General features: G+C 40.8%; 1 pseudogene; it reads left to right on the top strand.

The window, feature by feature from the left end:
• The first annotated feature begins 12,567 nt into the window (after nt 1-12,567).
• On the top strand, nt 12,568-20,626 carry LOC123845497 (craniofacial development protein 1-like; annotated as a pseudogene).
• The last annotated feature ends 1,393 nt before the right edge of the window (nt 20,627-22,019 follow it).

The raw sequence follows: 22,019 nt of genomic DNA, 5'->3' as shown, positions 1-22,019 counted from the left end.
TGGAGACATTCAATAAATAAGAGTTGAAACGAAAGAATATTCAATATAAAATTAAACAGAAGTATATCCTCCATTGTCATGTGAATAATTCCATTTTCCAAATCAATGAAAGAATGTATCATTTGAAGGCATATTTTATTTAGTTAGTTGCTTTCAAAAAATAGCAACCCAGGCACCCCCTGGAGAGTTTTTCATTAAGAAATTATAAGACTGATCAAGAAAGTTCTGGTATCAGTTCTCTGTTCATGGCATGGCTCCCTTTTACAGCGTCAGGTCTGCCAGTGACGACCTTTGGCATGACCCTCAGAAATTACAGTCAGAAGGCAGACTGCCACCAGAGAAAGAAAGGTCGGGCATCATCAATACAGAATTATTTGAGACTTTTGAGTTTTAGTGCTTTAATTTTAAGTAGAGGATAGTAACTGGAGGCTAGCTTCCAACCCACCAGTCCATGTAGCAACACAGGCTCAGAAACGTCACATAAGAACCTTTCAGCCAATATTATGAGAGAAAAAAAATACAGAGCAAGTTAATGGCCATAAATAATTTACGGGATCCTATTAAAACAGTGAAGTTATGAGGGTCAAGAACAAAAAAATAATCACAATTTGAGGGATGAAAGAGTTGAGCACCTGAATGGGTGACTCACATTCTAGGAAAGTGGTAAATGAAATAGAGGATGAAAGTGAGTACTGCAGAGCTGCAGAGTATTGACTTCATAAGGGATTTATAAATATTCCCTGTGGGCTTATAACTGACTTTGCTGATGGGAAATTTATAAATAGAAATGTGTATAATAAAGGAAAAGCTGCCTGTTCTTTAGTCATAGTTCTAAGCAGTGAATGAAAAACTGCAGAAATGATTTTAAGCCAATGGTCCCATGAAAACACTATCAAAGTTGGGAGGTGAAGGGGCACCTGGGTGGCTCAGTTGGTTAAGCATCCAACTCTTTGATTTCGGCTCAGGTCATGATCTCAGGGTCTCCCTGCTCTGTGGGGAGTTTGCTTCTCCCTCTCCTTCTACCCCTCCCCCTGCTTGTGCGAGCTCTCTCTCTCTCTCAAATAAATAAACAAGATCTTTTAAAATAAGTTGTGGGTTGAAGCTGGTTATATTAACGTTATCAGTTTCCTCCCTATTTTCCTATGAGTTAGTGGTGCCCAAAGAGACATAGAGGGGCAGTGGGAGCAAGGGGGCTCCTCTAGACACCTAAGCGGGGAAGATCCTGTCCCTCAGATTAATTTCATATGCAGAACCAGCTCCAAATCAAACAGACAGAATGTACTGAAATGCAGAGAAAATTCTTAAGCAGAAATCAAAAAATAATGAGAGTAATTTTTTGAAACGACACTGGATTCAACAACAACAATATGGTGTGTGGGAAGAACATTGGCCTAGGACTCTGTGCCAGTTCTATTCCTCAATCTGCCTCTGCCATGCACAGCAGACAATCAACATATGACACCCCCTCCTGAGCCTAAATGGCCATGACAAGATCAAAATAAGGAAAAACCTATGTTCCTACAGAATCCAGGGAAGGGAGCTATCCACATAATAAAGACTTTGCATGATTCCTGTCCCCATATCCTATTTGTTGCCTCGTGAGATTACAGGTGAAGTGACCCTATTCCCACTTTATGAGAAATCTTCTACTATTATCCCCTTTTCTCTTTTCTCTCCAGTTTCCTGTGATCTTCTGACTCATTTCCATCCCCATTTCGACTCCAGTTTCTCACATCTTAATAAACACTGTTGGGACCCCACAGGTCCGTCCTCATCACTGTAATGTTCATTAGGGGAGAAAGAAGATAAATGAGGTTAAGCAAAAACCTTGTGGTCCTGAGTTTGAATATTATACTGAAAAGTTCTTATTATCCAAACTGAAGAACCAAATAAAGCAAAGACTTCCTATTTCTTTGTTATACTTCCAAGCTCCCAACAGTAAACAGAGAATCATGGATACGTTTGAAACCAATGAAAGCAGTGTCAAAGTTGGAAAGTGAAACTGGTTAGATAAGCATCATCCTTCATTTCTTCTGTATTTTCCCACATTTCTTTTGCTGCTCACTGTATCTTTCTTTTGCCCTGTGTTTAAGAATTGTGTGGTTCACAGCAAGCATCATCCTCAATGGGGAAAAGCTGAGAGCTTTCCCCTGAAGGTCAGGAACAAGACAAGGATGTCCACTGTCACCACTTTTATTCAACATAGTACTGGAAGTCCTAGCCACAGCAAACAGACAAGAGGAAATAAAAGGCATCCAAGTTGGTAAGGAAAAAGTAAAACTTTCACTATTTGCAGATGACATGATTACTCAACGTAGAAAACCCCAAAGACTCCACCAACAAACTACTAGATCTGATAAATGAATTCAGTAAAGTCGTGGGATAAAAAAATCAATATACATAAGAGTTGCATTTCTATACACTAATAATGAAGCAGCAGAAAGAGAAACTAAGAAAACAATTCCATTTACAGTTGCATCAAAAATAATAACATACCTAGGAATAAACCTAACCAAAGAGGTGAGAGACCTATACTCTGAAAACTATAAAACACTGGTGAAGGAAATTGAAGATGACACAAAGAAATGGAAAGACATTCCATGCTCATGAATTGGAAGAACAAATATTGTTACAATGTCTATACTACCCAAAGCAATCTACACATTTAATGCAATCCCTACTAAAATACCAACAACATTTTTCACAGAACTGGAACAAACAATCCTAAAATTTGTATGGAACCACAAAAGACCCCGAATAGCCAAAGCAATTCTGAAAAAGAAGAACAAAACTGGAGGTATCACAATTCCAGATTTCAAGTTCTATCATAAAGCTGTAGTCATCAACACAGTATGGTCTGGCATAAAATGGACACGTAGATCAATAGAACAGAATAGAAAACCCGGAAATGAACCCATAATTATATGGTCAATTAATCTTTGATAAAGTAGGAAAGAATATCCAATGGGAAAAAGACAGTCTCTTCAACAAATGGTGCCGGGAAAACTGGACAGCAACATGCAAAAGGATGAAACTGGACCACTTTCTTTCACCATACACAAAAGTAAGTTCAAAATGGATTAAAGACCTAAATGTGAGATCTGAAACCATTAAAATCCTGGAAGAGAGCACAGGCAGTAATTTCTCTGACATCGGCCATAGCAACGTTTTTCTAGATAGGTCTCCTGAAGCACAGGGGAAAAAAAGCAAAAATGAACTATTGGGACCTCATCAAAATAAAAAAGCGTCTGCACAGTGAAGGAAACAATCAGCAAAACGAAAGGCAACTCACTGAATGGGAGACGATATTGGCAAAGGACATATCCGATAAAAAGTTAGTAGCCAAAATATATAAAGAACTGATACAACTCAATACCTAAAATGTAAATAATCCAATTAAAAAATGGGCAGAAGACATGAACAGACATTTTTCCAAAGAAGACATACAGATGGGGCACCTGGGTGGCTCAGTCGGTTAAGTGTCTGCCTTCGGCTCAAGTCATGACCCCAGGGTCCTGGGATCGAGCCCCGTTTCAGGCTCCCTGCTTAGCCAGGAGTCAGCTCCCTCCTGTTCATGCTCTCTCTCTCTCTCTGTTGCTGTCTCTCTCAAATAAATAAGTAAAATCTTTAAAAAAAGAGAAGATATACAGATGGCCAACAGACACATGAAAAGATGCTCAACATCACTCATCATCAGGGAAATGCAGATCAAAACTATAATGAGATATCACCTCACACCTGTCAGAACGACTAAAATCAAAGCTCAATTAAAAACAAGTGTTGGCGAGGATGTGGAGAAAAAGGAACCTTCTTGCACTGTTGGTGGGAATGCAAACTGGTGCAGCCACTGTGGGAAACAGTATGGATGCTCCTCAAAAAGTTAAAAATAGATCTACCCTCTGATCTAGCAATCACACTACCAACACACACACACTACTATTTACCCAAAGAATACAAAAATACTAATTCAAAGGGATACATGCACCCCCATGTTTAAGGCAGCATTATCTACAAGAGTTAAGATACAGAAACAGCCCAAGTGACCATCGACTAATGAATGGATAAAGAAGATGTGGTGTATATACACAATAGAATATTATTCAGCCATAAGAAATAATGAAATCCTGCCATTTGTAATGACACAGATGGAGCTAGAGAGTATAATACTAAGCAATATAAGTCAGAGAAAGACAAATACCATATGATTTCATTCATATATGCAATTTAAGAAACAAACAAAAATATGAGCCAAGGAAAGAGAGAGAGAGAGATCGAGAAACAGAATCTTAACTACAGAGAACAAACTGATGGTTACCAGAGGGGAGGGAGGTAGGGGTTGGGTGAAACAGGTGTTGGGGATTAAGGAGGAGGGCACTTGTGATGAGCACAGGGTGATGTATGGAACTGTTGAATCACTCTATTGTACACTGAAAACTAATTTTAATATAACACTGTATGTTAACTATACTGGATTTTATAATTAAACTGAATTAAAAATATAATTGTATGGTTCATAGTACTGTAAAATAATTAGACCCATTTTCCCATGTGACAAATATATTCACTAAGGCATTTTTACATTTTGCTCGGAGGTCATATTTGTACAACAAAAAAACCTGGAATGGTTCCCAAAGTATCAATCTGTTCGTCTGTGCCAAGTAAGATAGCGGAATAAACATAACCAAAGTAGTCAAAAGGAGCCAATTTGATGGTAGCATAGAGGACTGTCCTGGTTGTGGAGACTAACAGATAACTGTAAATCCATACTTCTACTTGGAAATCAAAAGTATGGGTTATGTCTAGATATTTGGTTTCTGGAATATCCAAACTAGGTCTTTAATAACAGACACTCTAAATCTTTAGGTCATGTTATCTCCATCCTCAAGTGTCACTGAATTACAGGCAATGCATATTTTTCATAATTGACCACATTTGAAAATCCTGGCACAGAGCAGATAACCTATTTTCCTGTTGATGAAAGACCAGGTATAACACTTAGGTTGGAAATACACATTCCCAGACTTCATCCCAGAAAATACGAGACCTCAAAATGGGGAGCTGTCAATACGGTTTCTTCCTATTGCCTTTGCCAAGGATGAATGATATGCTAATGAAAAGTTGAAATGCATCCCCTATGTTATAATGTATAGCTTCATCTTGAAGAAGTAGTTTATACATTGGCAGTTGGGGAAATCGACCTATGATAGTGTAGAATTCAGGACATGTGAGAGAGAATTATTAAAAATACTAAACTGCGTGACTGAATCACTTTGCATAGTCCATAAAATTTTGGAAAGGTCTTAACCATGAAAAATGAACTCAGAGACTTGACAGGACTGCAAACACTAAAAGTAAATACTTTTTATTGTGCTTTGATGTAGTTACTGAGAGTTTTACTGAGTATATATAATTTTTACCTCAGTGTTGAGCAGCCATTGTGGCAGGAAAAAAATTTGGTTCTCAATATTTTTACTTATTTTTTTAAAGATTTTATTTATTTATTTGAGAGAGAGAGAGAGAGGGGAGGGGCAGGGAGAGGGACAGGCAGACTCTGCGCTGAGCAAAGAGCCCAACACGGGGCTCGATCTCACAACCTGAAGATCATGACCTGAGCTGAAACCAAGAGTCAGACGTTCAACCGACTGAGCCACCCAGGTGCCCCCATACTTGTGCTTCTTAAAGGATAGAGCAAGACAAAGAGATTGTTCCATTTGTTTTTGGGCTGTAACAAAAGTTATTGAAAGACAGCCTCTGGATGTGTATTATTATTATTATATATTTTCTTTTCCTACATGTCTCTCTGTTCATATGATGCTAAATGTCTCATTTGAGCTTGATGAGATTGGCCAGGTTAGATAGACCTAGAACTGGACCAACCACAAGAGGGTGATTTAGGCAGGTAGAGAGTTGACATCAGGGAGATCACAGGAACCTGGCCATTGGCCATGGGCACTAAAGTCAATGTACAACACTCCCACCGACTTACGTGTTTATGGATGGGTGAGTGGACAAAGAAAATGTGTGACACATCCTGGAATACTATTAGTCATAGAAAGAAGGAAATCTCACCATCTGCAACAAAACGGATGGACCTTGAGGGCATTATGGTAAATGAAATAACTCAAAGACAGATAATGTATGTTCTCACTTACATGTGGAATTAAAAAAAACCTCAGATACAGAGAGCAGATTGGTGGTCACCAGCATCAGAGGTCGGAAGGTGGGCAAAAATGAGTTAAGGGGATCAAAAGGTACAAACTACCAGTTACAAAATAAATAAGTCACGGGGTTATAATTTACAGTATGGTGACTATGGTTAATAATCTTCTATGACATATTTGAAAGTGGCTAAGAGAGTAGGTCTTAAAAGTTCTCATCACAAGAAAAAAAAATTGTGACTATGTATGATGATGGATGTTAAATTCGACTTACTGTGGCGATCATTTCACAATACATGCAAATATTGAATCATACTGTACACCTGAAACTAATATGTTATATATCAGCTATATATCAATTTAAAAAATTTCAAAAGTTAAAAAAAAAATACAACACTCCCATCTCTAGGAGCACTTTGGGTTGGGAGTCAGGGCGAGACTCTCGTGTTGTAGGAACTGGGTGCCAAGCAAAACTCAAGACGTATAAGAAAGTGTATTTATAGGCACTGGCGTGCAACTCAAGTGGTTTTATCAATAACAACTATATCAGAGCCCTATTACCAGATCAAAGTGTAGAAAGAGAGCAGAACCATCAAGCAGACTGATTTTATGAGTGGATAATAGGTAGAGTTTATTATAGTGTTCCTGTCTGTGGCCTGATTTTTACCAGAGCCTGGAGCAAGGTGAATCCTATCAGTAGGATATTGTGGCCCTGCTCATGGTATCGGGAGCCCAGAATTAGTAGAATCACTGGCACTAAATCAGGAGTTGCAAACTATGACCTGCTGCCTGTTTTTGCTCGGTTCACAAGCTAAGAACAATTTTGACGTTTTTAAGCGGAAACAAATCAAAAGAAGAAGATTATTTTCATGACGCACAAACATTTATGAAATTCAAATTCCAAGGTCCATAAATAAAGGTTTATTGGAACAGAGCCACACCCATCTGTTTATACATTGTCCATGGCTGCTTTCGTGTTACAGTGACAGAGCTGAGTACTTACAACACATTCTACACGGCCTGCAAAGCCTCAAATATTTACTATCTTGACCTTTGCAGAAAAAGTTTGCCAACCCTGGTTTAGTGTCTAAACTCCACTGATACACAGAAATCTCGTAGCCCAATCATTAGGGCCTGATCATGTCTAATTCCCTAAGAGGTTGCAGCCAATTCTGATAGAAGTAGCAGAGAGAAGTTAGCAATCAACAAGTATGATGTTTGTGTGACTATCGAAGCATTGTCAAATAGAGGTGCTGAATGAAACAAAGTATACAAGGTAGACTTCTGTTAATCTCTGCCTTTCCTTGCTGCTCTGACAGAGGCTAGGAGTATTCTACCGCCTACATCTAATGAGCCAAATACTGCCTACAAGAGCAGGATATTAGGCATTCCATCCTGTCAGTACAAGACACAGAATAGACATGACTGTCCACGTTCCTCTATGTCTGTTCTGTGTTCGCTGAACTGCGTCCTCTTCTCTGACGCAACAAGTGTTGGGCTAACCTCTCTGATTGGCTTTTCGCCTAGCTTTTCTGATTAGGGCTATAATTCTCACCTTGAGGTGAGATCTTCCTCTGAGTTCCAGCCTGATGGGCTGGTGCTCTGATTCTCCAAGAAACCCTTTCTTCTCTCATGGTCCCTGGGAGCTGGATTCTGCTCTGCATGGCTTCCTCTTCTGGCTGGCATCTTGCTCTAATCCCAGTAGACCATCTGATACCAGGTCTTGCCCTCAAATGTTTAGTCCTACTGCTGTCCCTTATCCCAATGCCAGGACCTGATTGTCCTTTGAATACGACTCAAATTTGCCTCATTCTTCAGACTCTGATTTCATGGGCTACCCACAGTCTTGAAGGTATAGTCCTACAACTGAGTTAGCCCATAGAATTTCAGTCATGCCCTTTCCAAGATTCTTTCCTACACCTTCCTTCTTCTTCCTTTTGCTGAGGTCCCAGCATGCATCATGGTCCAGTCTATATTAATTATAATAGCCAACGGATCACAGACAGACCTGGAAGGAATCTTTCAAGTTACTTATAGATGAGAAGACCAATTCTCAGGTCCCCAAAGGGGAATATACCTATCAATTCAGTCTAAGAACTAAGGAATAAGTCCCCCCAAAAAACTAACTTAAATGTGGTAAATTGTCTTTAGTGAGTCAATTCTGAATTTATTTATTTTTGATCCATCATTTTTTAAAAGATTTATTTATTTGAGAGAGAAAGAGAGAGAGAGCCCACGAGTGGGGGGGGGCGGGAGGGGCAGAGGGAGAGGGAGAAGCAGACTCCCCACCGAGCAGGGAGCCCAATGTGGGACTCAGTCCCAGGACCCTGAGATCATGACCTGAGCCGAAGGCAGATGCTTAACCCACTGAGCCACCCAGGCGCCGCAATCCATCATTTAAAAAAAAGCCAAATAAACAAAAGTAAGGAGAAATCAAAATGACTGTAATAAGTCTGCCCCCCCAAAAGGAGGAGAAAGCGGAGGAAACCCATAACTTGAAACCATCTACAAAGAGGAGAAGTTTTGCTAAGGTGTGCCATGGCCTATCGCTTCGGTTCCCTTTTTCATTTCTTATCAGTCCTCTCGGGAACTGACTCCTTTAATGCCTAAATCTTTACAAGGAGAATCTCCAAGTAAAATCTCCCATTGTACTTGTTCAGTTACATTCCAATTTAGCAACCAGAATGTTACAGGTACTGAGCAAATGAGAAAGGATTCCAACTTATCACCACTTCTGTCTCTACCCGCAGAGGCTAAATGAAAGGAGAACTGTAGTGCTTATTGGCAACTCTCCATGGAAATCAGGCAAGAATCCTGTGCATCACGGGAACGTGGTGGTGGAGTGGGAGTGGAGATTTGTGTAGAACCGACCTCCCCTGGCTAATTATTCAGAACTATTTCCCTGTAGGGGCATCATCCATATCTTGTGTGTGATTGCTGAACCAGACCACAGCGGAGCAGGTCCAATCAGTTAAGCAATCTTAACGATCTAGCAGTGCAAATTTTCCCTCTGGGTTCATGCTGTTGTAAATGGTCAGAAGATTCTGAAGATGGCCGAACTGATTTGATTCTCATGCCTCAAGGTTCAATGTAGCTACCATGCATAGCTCTGCCTTGTTTACATTTATTGTAACCACTCGTCCTCTGCCCTAACACTTCTAATATATAAAAAATTTGATAACTCTTGGCTATGGCCAAGCACATAGTAGGCAGAATAAATATTTGTTGACTGGCATTTAATGACTAACAGTACAAGTCATAAGAGAATAATACAGACATTGTCTTGAAAGTGGAGGATGCCTTAGATTAGGCCAGAGGTTCCTAACAGGGGATGATTTTGCTACCCATTCCTGGGGGGCATTTGGCAATGTCTGGAGACATTTTGGGCTGTCACAACAGAGAGTGGCCTCTACCCCATAGATGCCACAGGAGTGCCACCAAACATCCTACAATGCGCAAGATCTCCCCTTAAAAAAAGAAGTAGCTGGTCCAAAATGTTAAGAGTCCAAGGTTGAGAAACCCCAGACGAGGCAGATGAGAGATATGGAACAATTTGGCTTTTTTAAAAGGAGATGAGGAACAAGTAAGTAAAGCACAGAGGATTTTCAGGGGAGGAAAACGGTTTTGTAGGACACGCTAATGGTGGCTACAAGTTATGATACATTTGTTGAAGCCCATAGAATATGCAATATCAACAGTGAATCTTTTTTGTTTTTGAAGATTTATTTTTTGAGAGAGAGAGAGAAAGAGCATGCGTGCAAAGAGGGGGAGGGGCAGGGGGAGAAAGAGAGAGAGAATCCTCAAGCAGGCTCAGTAGAACCCGGTGCAGGGCTCAATCTCATGACCCTGAGGTCATGACCTGAGTTGAAATCAAGAGCCGGCCGCTTAACCGATTGAGCCAACCAGGCGCCCTCAACAGTGAATCTTAATGTAAACTACGGACTTTGGGTGATAAAGATATGTCTGTGTAGGTTCATCAACTATAACAAATGGTGCAGGATGTTGGTAGTGGGGGAGGCCATGTGTGCATGTGGGCAAGGGATATATGGGAACTCTCTGTACCTTCTGTTCCATTTTGCTGTGAACCCAAAAATACTCTTTACAATGGTCTGTCTTTTAAAAAGTAGATGAGTTAGCTGGAAATAAAATTTTGGTTTTCAAAAACTAGTCAGGTTGTCTTTATTCTGAAATATTTAGGAGGAAACTGGATTTATACTCTAAGGATTACCTTAGGCTTCAAACTGACAAATGTCGTGTGACCTATTTTCCTAAATTAACTTTTTCTTCCCACATAGTTTTTGTTAAAAAGGAAATTATTTCCATCAGCCTCCCTAATTAAGACAAATTTTGAGCTGCAGTTGTGGTACTTTCAAATGTATGTTTTCCCCAGCTCAGAGCCTGGTTCCATGATAGGGTTCTGAAATTGAGCTTCTGAGGATATTCAGGAAAACTTATCTGTAATTTTCCTCCTTTATTACCAGCAACAGAGAGCTGGAAAAAACAAAAAGCTTCTAGTGGACTGTTTTTGCCATGTACATGAGAGTAATTATAAATTCACTTAAATCCAATATCAAGATCTAGAAATTTCTGTGATACAGGAAGGGAAGAAAAGAGTACTGTGAGAGAAACTTCAGTCTTCAGTCTGCTAGACTTCCTGGCAAGGGTAGTCAGTACTATCTGCTATATCCAAAATTCCATTCACAAAGCAAAGAGCAGCATGATCTTGCAGATCCAAGTTATTTCCAATAGACCAAAAATAGACTCAAGGCTATAAAAAAATCTCCCAACCAATCCTTGTTTTTTTTTTTAAAGCAGATATTCCTCGAAATCTACTGAAATCTACTGAAATCTAAACATTATTGAGGACTTTTAACATTTGCTGGTGTTCTCATTTTTTTTTTCTTTTTTCAGTCTTCAGAAATTAAATGTCAAGCACTGTAAATAACAAAGTGCGAAGATTATAAATTGAAACTCATGAAAGCGCAGGGAATGTGCAGAACTCAGAGTGACAGGACATGCGCAATCTGTATGTCCACCTATTAAAATTATAAGAAATAGTTTATCCCAAAACCAACATTATTTACTGCCTAGCATTTGGAATTTCATGCTATTATCATGGCCTACATATCATTGTGACTTTTATGAAAGGAAGATCTTTAGCTTTTGCCAAGTTCAAATACCTAGCCAAATATTTCATTCCCAGGAATTTTTTTTCAGTACCTAGAACCATAGTCTATTATTACGGATATAATTTATGAATCAGTAAGACTGGCTACGTCCTCTGCTGGACTCCTCAAGGTCAGGGACCATCTCTTGTTCATCTAATGGCACAATGCCTACACCGAACACTTCCTGGCATCACCAGCGAGCTCAATGAATGTGTATTGAGTTTCATTGACTATATGAACATTAACTGCTAATCATTCACATGTGAAAATCAGATTTCCAGTAATTATACATCATTAAACCCTATCTTGTGTTCATGTAAATTTCATATGTTTAGTTTAGATTTTCAGGAAGTAAGAAATGGTTTTCTCATAAATGACTAAAACTTCGTAAACTGTGCTCTGCGGATATCATTTTTTATTTGAAGAACAATTTTGACCAAGAAGTGTCCTAACATTTTTACCACATGAATTATTACATAGTTAATGGCACAAGGAACTCCATCAATGTGAAACATATATACAATTTGTAGACTCATGTTATATTTACCCTACATTTCCCTTCCCTAAGCTGGTTCTGTCTGATTATTAAAATTAGTACCTTGTCAGTCACCTGTCAAATGGCAATCCATCTTGTTGAGTTACTTCTGATAATAAGATCACCAAGATTGGCTGGAATTGCTGACAGGAAAAGGATTTTTCCATAATGATATTCAGAGGATTTGTTCAGCCCTTAAACTCCAATAGTATTTATTGATCTACTGCTTTGAATATTATACAGAATTCGTTTTTTGAATAGGCCTACTATGAGGAAGAACTTCAATTTCTAAAATGGCATAGGAAGAAGAGACTTTTCTTTATAGAGCTAGAATGTGGTATACGGTTATCATGACATCTTTTAAGAAATCAATACCACACACATGTACAATAAAAAAAAAAAAAAAAAAACCTTGATGACAGCTGAGCAAAAGCCACTCAAGACAGAGAATCTTAAGTTCTAACTTCACTGAGTTCTCACTTGCTGTACCATGTGAATCTTGGTTTTCTTGCCTTAACTTTGGAAGGAAAAAAAAAACTTGAATTATTTTTCTACTAATGCCTTCAGAAGTGAAAGTGATAACAACTATCTGACTTTAGCAGGGGACAGGGTATTAGTGGTTTCCGTGTTTTCACCATTTCTTTCCCAGGAATGAAAGAAACAATTTGAAAATTGAAAGTAAATACACGAAGAAAGATCCACCAACATGTATACTCAAACTACGACAGTAACAACCACAGAAAAAACAAAGAAGGTGAGTATTATTCACTTGAGAGGGGCTCTAACCTTTCCCTGGGTGGAGACATTTGCAGTCATAGTTCATGAAGACAGTGAAGGTTTGTATCTTCTAATTTAGTGATCCTCAAACTTTACTTGTACATAGTAATCATCTACAACTTTGTCATAATGTAGATTTCAGGGGTGCCTGGGTGGCTTAGTCAGTTAAGAGTCTGATTCTGGGTTTCAGCTCAGGTCCTGATCTCAGAGTCGTGAGATTGAGCCCTGTGTTGGGCTCCACACTGGGGGTAGAGCCTGCTTAAGATTCTCTCTCCCTCTCCCTCTGCTCCTACCTCCTCCTCTCTCTCCCCCTCAAAAAAAAAAAAAAGAAATATAGATTTCAGATTCTCTACCCCTGGAGATTCTGATGCAAAACTGGTATTTGAAATTGGGATCTAGTCCTGTCCTCAAGTGATGTTTCTAAGTTTTTCTTAGATTGAGATATAATTCCCATACCATTCAAATTCACCCATTTAAAATGTACGATTCTTGGGGTGCCTGGGTGGCTCAGTCGTTAAGCATCTGCTTTCAGCTCAGGTCATGATCCCAGGGTCCTGGGATCGAGCCCCACAGGCATCGGGCTCCCTGCTCCGCGGGGAAGCCTGCTTCTCCCTCTCCCACTCCCCCTGCTTGTGTTCCTTCTCTCACTGTGTCTCTCTCTCTGTCAAATAAATAAATAAAATCTTTAAAAAAAATTTAAAAAATGAAATGTACGATTCCAAGTTTCTTTAGTATATTTACAGAGTTGTGCAACCATCATCACAATCTAATTTGAATATCTTCATCACCCCAAAAGAATACCCATACCTATTAGTATCACGCTTTATTCACCCCTTCCCCCGGGCCCTGGCAAACAGTCCTCTACTTTCTGTCTCTATAGATTTGCCTATTCCGGACGTTTCATATAAATGGGATCGTATAATGTGTTCTTTCTGTCAGGCTTCTTTCACTTAGTGTTTTCAAGGTTCATCTATCCAGTAACTTCTATCAGTACTTCATTCTTTTCAGTGCCAAGTAATGTTGTGCTGTGTGGCTGTATCACATTTTTGTTTATCCATTCATCTGTCAATGGACACTTGGGTTGTTTCCATTATTTGACTATTATGCATCATGCTGCTATGAATATTCATATTCAGGTTTCTGCATGGACATGGTTGCTAAGTGCTTTTTAAAAAAAGACTAGAAAGCTTTATTAAATTGAGGGAACATTTCTAATTGAATACTTTTTGTAGAGGCACCTGGGTGGCTCAGTTGTTAAATGTCTGCCTTCAGCTCAGGTCAAGATCCCGGGGTCCTGGGATCGAGCCCCGCATCAGGCTCCCTGCTCAGCAGGAAGCCTGCTTTCTCCCTCTCCCACTCCCCCTGCTTATGTTCCCTCTCTTGCTGTCTGTCTCTGTCAAATAAATAAATAAAATCTTTTTTTTAAAAAAAGAATGCTTTTTGCAGGTAGCCATTGGCGGTCCCTACAAACTGATGACTGCAGTGACCCATCAGAGCAGTGGCCAGCGACTGGTAAGGGTTAAAGTCTTTCAGAGGAACAGTGATGATAGAATAGTTCATATTCTGTGGCAGCTGGAAAAGACCAAACAGAGACCAAAGAAAGAATGCAACTTTTTATCCTTATTAATAGAAAAAATATAAAACTGAGTGACTGGAAGAAGCAAACCAGACCTCCATAAAGTGTCTGATCTCATCTGCCTTCTGACATGGTCAATAGCATAGTTTTTTTATAGTAGTTTTAAAGCAAAAGGAGGAAAATTCAGATGCAGTTAACCTAACCAGTTCATTGTGTTAGAAAAATATCCAACTGCCTAAGAGGAAACGGATTCGTTAGAATAAGAAATGAACATAAAAATACAGAAAGACGGGGAGGAACGCTGTTATTCCACCCCCCACCCCCCGCCCGGCACATCATGAAAGTAGAGAGAGCAATTCACATAAAACCTCAGCTACACTGTGCCTTTTGTTCTGCTCTTCCTCATGCCATTCATGGCGCTAACTTAGTACACTTCTCTGGCTGAAAGCAGGCCTAGTATGTCAGGCCTTTTAAACAGCCTCTTAAATGCACGAATGGACTAAAATCTATGGTGGGAGTCCCAATATCATCCATGTAGAGTTTAGGCCTAGAATAGCCTAATCATCAGGAACTTAGGATTTGTTCTCTCTCCTATAATTAAAAAAAATGATAATGAGTTTAATTTACTGGGACCTTGTTCAACCATGTTTCTCTGGTAGCCACAAAAATCAACCACTTTTAAAAAAGATTTTTTATTTATTCATTTGAGAGAGAGAGTGAGGGCAGGAGCAGGGGGGAGGGTCATTGGGAGAGGGAGAAGGAGACTCCCCGCTGAGCAGGGAGCCCATTGTTGGCTCCATCCCAAGACCTCAGGATCATGACCTGAGCTGAAGGCAGATGCTTAACTGACTGAGCCACCCAGGTGCCCCCCAAAATCAACCATTTTTAATTCACTCTTTTCCCAGTTGCCTTAACCATCAACAATTTTTAATTCACTCTTTTCCCAGCTGCCTTAACCTCTCGCAAGACAGCCAGCTAGACTGTGAACAAACTCTGATTTAGTTGTCAAAAAAATTGATTTTTAAAAATCTATCACTTTGGGCACCTGGGTGGCTCAGTCTATGAGTGGCTCAGGTCATGATCCCAGGGTCCTGGGATCGAGTCCCGTCTCGGGCTCCCTGCCCAGCAGGGAGTTTGTTTCTCCCTCTCCCTCTGCCCCTCCCCACTGCATGCTCACTCTCTCTCTCTCTCTCTCAAATAAATAAATAAAATCTTTAAAAAAATCTGTCACTTTGAGTAATATTGGCTGATCTTTAGGCCTTCTCACGAACGTGGTCCTATGGTTCTTTTGTAGGCAAAAGTAGGCTATGGGGATCTAAGTTTTTTTTCAACTTAGGAGAAATTAGTAATAAGGATGAAAAGAGCCCTGTTGACTTATCAAATTAATAATCAGCAGCACTATTATCAAAGAAGATTAAGATATGATCCTTGCCCTGGAGAGCCAATACTCCTGCTGAAAATAGCAAGACACATGCATCACGGAGTTCGAGAATACCATAATATATTATAATATCTCTGCCAAAGGAATTCAGACATGGGAGAGATAAACGTGGGCTCAAACAGTTAAAGATGACATTGTGGATAAAGTAAGATTTAAGCTGGGTCTGAAGTTTGGGGAGGATTTGATCAGAATAAGGGAAGGGTATTTCTGGAATGGGCAACAGTGTGAACAATGACTGAGCTGAAAGATTTAACATAATGTGGACTGGAGGACACATTCTCAGAAACAGATGAGAAGCGAGGCTCTATAAATTGGAGAGCCAGATTATAATGAGCCTTGGAAATTAGGCAGACATCCAGAAGCTTCTCCTACTGAAACTGGGAGAGTCTCACCAGGGCCGGCTGTGTCCAACTGGATTTTACTCAAAGAGAGCTGCCTGACTATTAGAGAAGTCAAAACCAAGAGTGGGGATATAGGGAAGAGGGTGGATAAGGAACTTGCAGATGTGGCCGATCCCATTCAAAGAATAATTAACAAGTGCATTCCAGACATTGGCTCGGGTGCTTTTAGGGGTTATAAGGATGAACAAGAGTCCCTGATCTCATGGAGTTTACTGGGCAGACATGCGTATTACTGATACCTGGAAGAAAGTCATAAATGTTTTAAGTACAAACAAGGAACAAATGGGGGCACAGAATACACATTAAATCTATCACAGTAAGAGGAAAAAGTGACTTTTTCATTCAATTTTTTAATGTTTTATTTATTTATTTATTTGACAGAGAGAGACACAGAGAGAGGGAACACAAGCAGGGGGAGTGGGGAGGGAGAAGCAGGCTTCCCGCGGAGCAGGGAGCCCGATGTGGGGCTTGATCCCAGGACCCCGGGATCATGAGCTGAGCCGAAGGCAGATGCTTAACGACTGAGCCACCCAGGCGCCCCTTTTTCATTCAATATTAACAATATCAGTCTTTTAGCACCGGCAGTGTTTGACCAATGTAGGGGAACCAACAAGTACAACGGAACAAAGTAGGATGTGTTTGGGGAAAGGCAAGAAGCTTAGCAATACAATGCAGAGAAGAACAGTATAGAGTTGGGTGAAAGCTAAAAAAGTTGGTGAGGCCCAGAGAGAAGGAAAAGTCAGGAAGAAGAATTTGGACTTAGCCGATGATTTGTAGTCACTGTAAGTTCTTGAGGGGGAGTGAATTGGCATTCTCATATTTATTGAATCTACTCTATGAAAAGCCCCAGGCCACGAAAGGAGTGTTTATGAGTAATTACCCTGGCGACAGCATATAGAACAGATCTGAAAGTGGGTGATATTGAAGTCAGAAAGGTCAGCCAGGAAGATGTCTAGATTACTATGTAATCCAAGGGTAAAGAGAAGAGAGCAGAATAGTGGAAGGGAAAAGGAGAGAAAGGAATCAATACATGAGCCACATTTCAAAGGAAATTGTGTTAAGACTTGCTGGCTACTTCCATACATGCTATAAAGTAGATGAGGGAGCTAGAGATGCCTGATGTATAGAGCCCCAGTGATTAGGAGACTCTTAGTTTCCACCGACAAACACAGAAATTATATTGCAAGAATTAACTGAGTTGGGGTGGTTGGGTGCTATGGTGTTTATTTACAGTTCATTTAAAGTGTCAGGCAACCAGTACTCCATTGGATTACTCTGACTAAAACATGGATCTGGGAGATATTTGAAACATGAGATTAAATGAATTTCTGAGGAATGAAGGAAGGAAAGAAATAGTTTTTGAATGTCTTTTATGTTCTGGACAATGAATGTGGAAAAGAAAGGTAGAAGTGTGAAGAATAGGGTCTTGGGCAAAAGTCCAAAGTTAAGGGACAGGAGAGGGGTCAGCAAACAAGAAGGACCAGAAATTGTCAAAAATGTAGAAAGGGGGGGCGCCTGGGTGGCTCAGTCGGTTGGGCATCTGCCTTCTCCTCAGGTCATTACCCCAGGGTCCTGGGATTGAACCCCACATGGGGCTCCCTGCTCAGCGGAGTCTGCTTCTCACTCCCTCTGCCCCTCCCCTGTTTGTGCTTGCTCTGTTTCTCTCTCTCTCTCTCAAATAAATAAATAAATAATCTTTTTAAAAATGTAGAAAGGGAATTTACACACAATGCTATCTCTGAAAACAAAGAATAACTTGAAGAACACAGGGAAGGATCAAATAATTTGAGTATTTGGAAAGATTAAAAATGAACATAAAAGCTTTGCATTTGGTAAGGATCCTTGGTGACACTGAATTCAATTCCATCTCACAAATACTTCTTGCACATCTCCTACGTACTTAGCAACAGAGGCCTAAAAACACCCTCATGGAGAATATAGTCTAGAAGAAAGACAAGTAAACCATCAATTACAAGACAATCTGTTAAGTTCAACATGGGGAGACATAGGGTACCAATGTAGCGCATAGGGAGGGCCACCTATCTCAGACTGGAAGGATCTGGAAGGCTTTTCGGAAGAAGTCATGTTTAAACCAGGACCTAGGGGATGAGTTGGAATTAGCTAAATGAGAGGCAAGGGGTGACCTAAGCAGGAAACACCCAATGCAGTGATCCAGAGAGAAAAGGAAGTATGACCACTCAAACAGCTGAAAGAAATAGTGGTCTAAGCGAGTGATTTTGTAGAGAAACTGCTGAAGAGGTCAGCAGGGGACAGCTGATGAAGAATGCTATAGAGCCATGTCAAAGACTTTGAATTTAATCCAGATTGGTATTGGGAAGCTGTGGAAGGGTCGAAGCAGGAGAATGATATAATCGATTTTGCTTCAGAAAGATCCCTCTGACTACATGCGCACTGGGGCAAGATCAAGGTCAGGTTGACCAATGATGAGGCTATTACAGCAGTTTAGGGGAGAGATGATGGTGTTAGTAGAAATGGAGAGGAGTGGGTGGATTCAATAAATATGTAGAAGGTAGCATTGACAGTTCTTGGTGACGCATTGGTGTGGGAGATTTGGGGAGAGAGAAGAACCAAGAATGATGCCAGTATTTTTGGCTTGGACAACAGAGTGGATACTGATATAGAAGACACTGGATGAGGAGTAGTTTTGAGAATACAATATGATGAGTTCAGTTCTGAACATGTTGATTTGAAGGTACCCACTGGACATCCTAGTGCTGGTATATGGTAGGCAGTTGGCTAACACTACCTCAAGTTCAGGAGAGAGATTTAATTCACAGTTAGAGATTTGGGGGACAACTAGTTGGTAATTGAATCCTTGAGAGAAAACGAGCTATCCCTGGGTGAGGGTAGAGTAGGTTGGCGTTGAGTGAGAAGATGAAATGTCCGAGGACAGAACACTGAGCAATACAAACATTTAAGGGCTGGGCAAACAAAGAGGAGTCAACAAAAAACCTGGGAAGGAAGTGTGTGTGGCTCAGCAAAGAAATAAGACGGCAATTTCAGAAGTTAGTAGCAAAGGGCTTTTCTAAATGAGGAAGCCTGTCTCCTTTGATGATAGAGGGGGAAAAAAGCCAATGGAGAGGAATACAGTGCAGATGTGGCTAAGGAAGGCATAAATGCTACAGCAAGGTCTTTCCGCAAACAGGGTAGCCGAGGAGTGAAGACTCACCGAGGAGACTCTTCTTCCTTTAACAATAACAAGAACGATAGGAGAATGAGTGTGGAGAAAGGAGATGGGCTGTTGGTAGCAGAGGAAGCTCACACTGGATGGCCAAGACTTATTATTGAAGTAGGAGTTGAGGCTTCTGCAGAGCATGCGTGTCAGGAGACGGAAAATAAATTAGATGGAAGGAAAGGTTGTGCCTTAAATGCCTTAAAGTTGCAAATTTCACCAAATATTCACTTGTAAGTTAGCTACTTTTAAGTAGTACTTGTGGATATTGAAGTGGTTGCGTAACACATCAGTAAATCTAAAATATCTTAGACTTTCAGGACTAGAAGGTGCAGGAGATATGAGGCAGAAAAATAATATTTTCTGATATTCCTCTTAGCAGAATAAGCCTGGTTTACACAGTCTAAAAGAATAAGTCTGGCCCAGCCGCCCCCACCCCCACTGCAGCTCAAGGTGGCCTCTCATTAGAAGAAGAAGAGGAGGAGGATGCCGACGAGGAATCCGAGGGAAGTAGCAGTGAGGAGGAAGATGAAGGTGCAGAGCAGGAAAAAGGCATGGGGTCAGAGGATGCAAGGAAGAAGAAGGAGGATGAGTTATGGGCCAGCTTCCTCAATAACGTAGGACCAAAACCAAAAGTGCCCCCAAATACACATGTTAATGGAGGAGAGAAGACTGAAGAGACATGTTCAAGTAAATTGTTGGTCAGAGCAGAAGAGCCTGAGAAACCGAAAGAAGCTGAAAAACTTAAAATCATTTAAGGTGTTTGATTTTGCTGGTGAAGAAGTCAGGGTGACTAAGGAAGTGGATGCTACATCTAAAGAAGCCAAATCTTTCTTCAAGCAAAACGAGAAAGAAAAGCCCCCGGGTCCTGTCGCTGCAGCTCTGCCAGCACTCTCTGCTGGGTCTGGGTTAAAAAGATCAAGTGGCATGAGCAGCCTTTTGGGGAAAATTGGAGCTAAGAAGCAGAAGATGAGCACTCTAGAGAAGTCCAAATTGGACTGGGAGATCTTCAAGGAGGAAGAGGGCATTGGTGAAGAACTAGCCATCCATAATCGAGGGAAGAAGGGGTACAATGAACGGAAGGCTTTTCTAGACCCGGTGGACCACAGGCAGTTTGAAATCGAGTGAGATCTCAGGCTGAGCAAAATGAAACCCTGATGTCATGGTGGGAAATCAATAGCAGATTAATCCTGTTGACAATGTGAGCTTCTGGTGCATCTGTGAAATATTTCTGGTGTTTCTCATCAGCTGTTTCCCAGCAAGGTCCTTTTTCCACGTTGAATTTCTGTCTTTGTATCTTGACCTCACGTGCTTTCATCCATTTTACTCTTAAAAGTTTGTCCTTGAAAAAAATAAAAATAAAAGTTGGTCCTACGAGAGACTGGTGAAGATGAGGACACCACTGGCGTTCCCTTTATCCTTCTGCGAAGGCCACCAGCCAAGCCCGCACGTCCTGGCCTGCCCAAGCTGGCCCCGGGGAAGAGCGCGACCAGCCTGGGGCTGAATTTCTGGGGCCCGTTCTGGAGTCGGCCTTGCTCCTGAGACTGAGGGAGGGAGGCCCCCGAGGGTGGGTGGAACGCCCAGTCCTTGGCAGTTTGGTTCTTGTTCCACAGCTGCTTCTCTCCCACTCTCTTCCTCTCTCCTGAATGGGATTCCTACCTACTGGTACAAGGTCAGGCTGAAAGTAAGCATGTATTATGCTGAATTAGGGATTTTTTTCCCCTTCAGCCTTTTTCCTCTTCCCAGAGTTCAAGTCAGTTTAAGATGTGCTCCCACCTCAATAATTCTTTCTGTCAAAGAAAACTCTGAAAGACTTTTTTTATACTCCTTAAGAAAATTTAAATTCCAAACTTCATAGTAATAAAGCAGTAAACCTCCCCCCCCAAAAAAGAATAAGTCTGGGGGCACCTGGGTGGCTCAGTCGGTTAAGCAACTGGCTTCTGGTTTCGGCTCAAGTCATGATCTCAGGGTCCTGGGATTAAGCCCCACGTTGGGCTCTGCACTCAGCAGGGAGTCTGCTTGAAGATTCTCTCCCTCTGCCCTTTCCCCAGTGCACTCTCTCTCTCTCTCTCTCAAAATAAATAAATAAACCTTAAAAAAAAAAAAAGAGTAAGTCGGAGAGGCTCTTCTTAGATATAATTAAATATGCTGACACAACTTTAAGGTTCAGCATCAATAATAAAAGCTCTAATTTTGTTACAGTATTAACAGTTATAATAGTTATCACGTAATGAGTGCCTCCTATATTCCAGATCTGACACTCATCACTTCACGTTTGGTGATTCTCAACCATGTATTCCCACTACCACCGTCACCAGCCCCCCCCCAACCCCGGGGACTTCTGGCAATGTCTGAAGATATTTTTGATTGTCGCAACTTGGAGGGGTAGTCGTGGGTAGAGGCCCGCGAAGCTGCTACGTAATCCTACAAGGCACAGGACAGGCTTCCACAATAAAGCTTTATGCCACCCGAAATGTCAACAGTGCCAAGGGGGAGAAACCCACTGACATTAGAAAGAACTATACCTTCCTTGCTGGACTGTTGTGAGGATTACACAAAATGATAGGTACAAGTCTCTCTACTATATATATAATTAAATGGAAAATTGGGGAGGTTAAATAACATGCCCAAGGTCACATCACAAGGTCTGAAGAAGAACCAGCTTTTGAACCCCTCTGCCTGATTCCAAAGTCAAATTTAAACCACTAAATGCACGGCCATGTTGTATTCAAGACATACAGACTACCATAAAACCCAAATATCTCTTATG

Source organism: Mirounga angustirostris, unplaced genomic scaffold (genome assembly GCF_029215605.1).
Source record: "Mirounga angustirostris isolate CCGP_5_RB_7025 unplaced genomic scaffold, mMirAng1.0.hap1 SCAF_11, whole genome shotgun sequence".
Classification (NCBI taxonomy): Eukaryota; Metazoa; Chordata; class Mammalia; order Carnivora; family Phocidae; genus Mirounga; species Mirounga angustirostris.
Note: the sequence above shows the minus strand (reverse complement) of the source record. Positions and strands in the feature narration are given on the sequence as shown.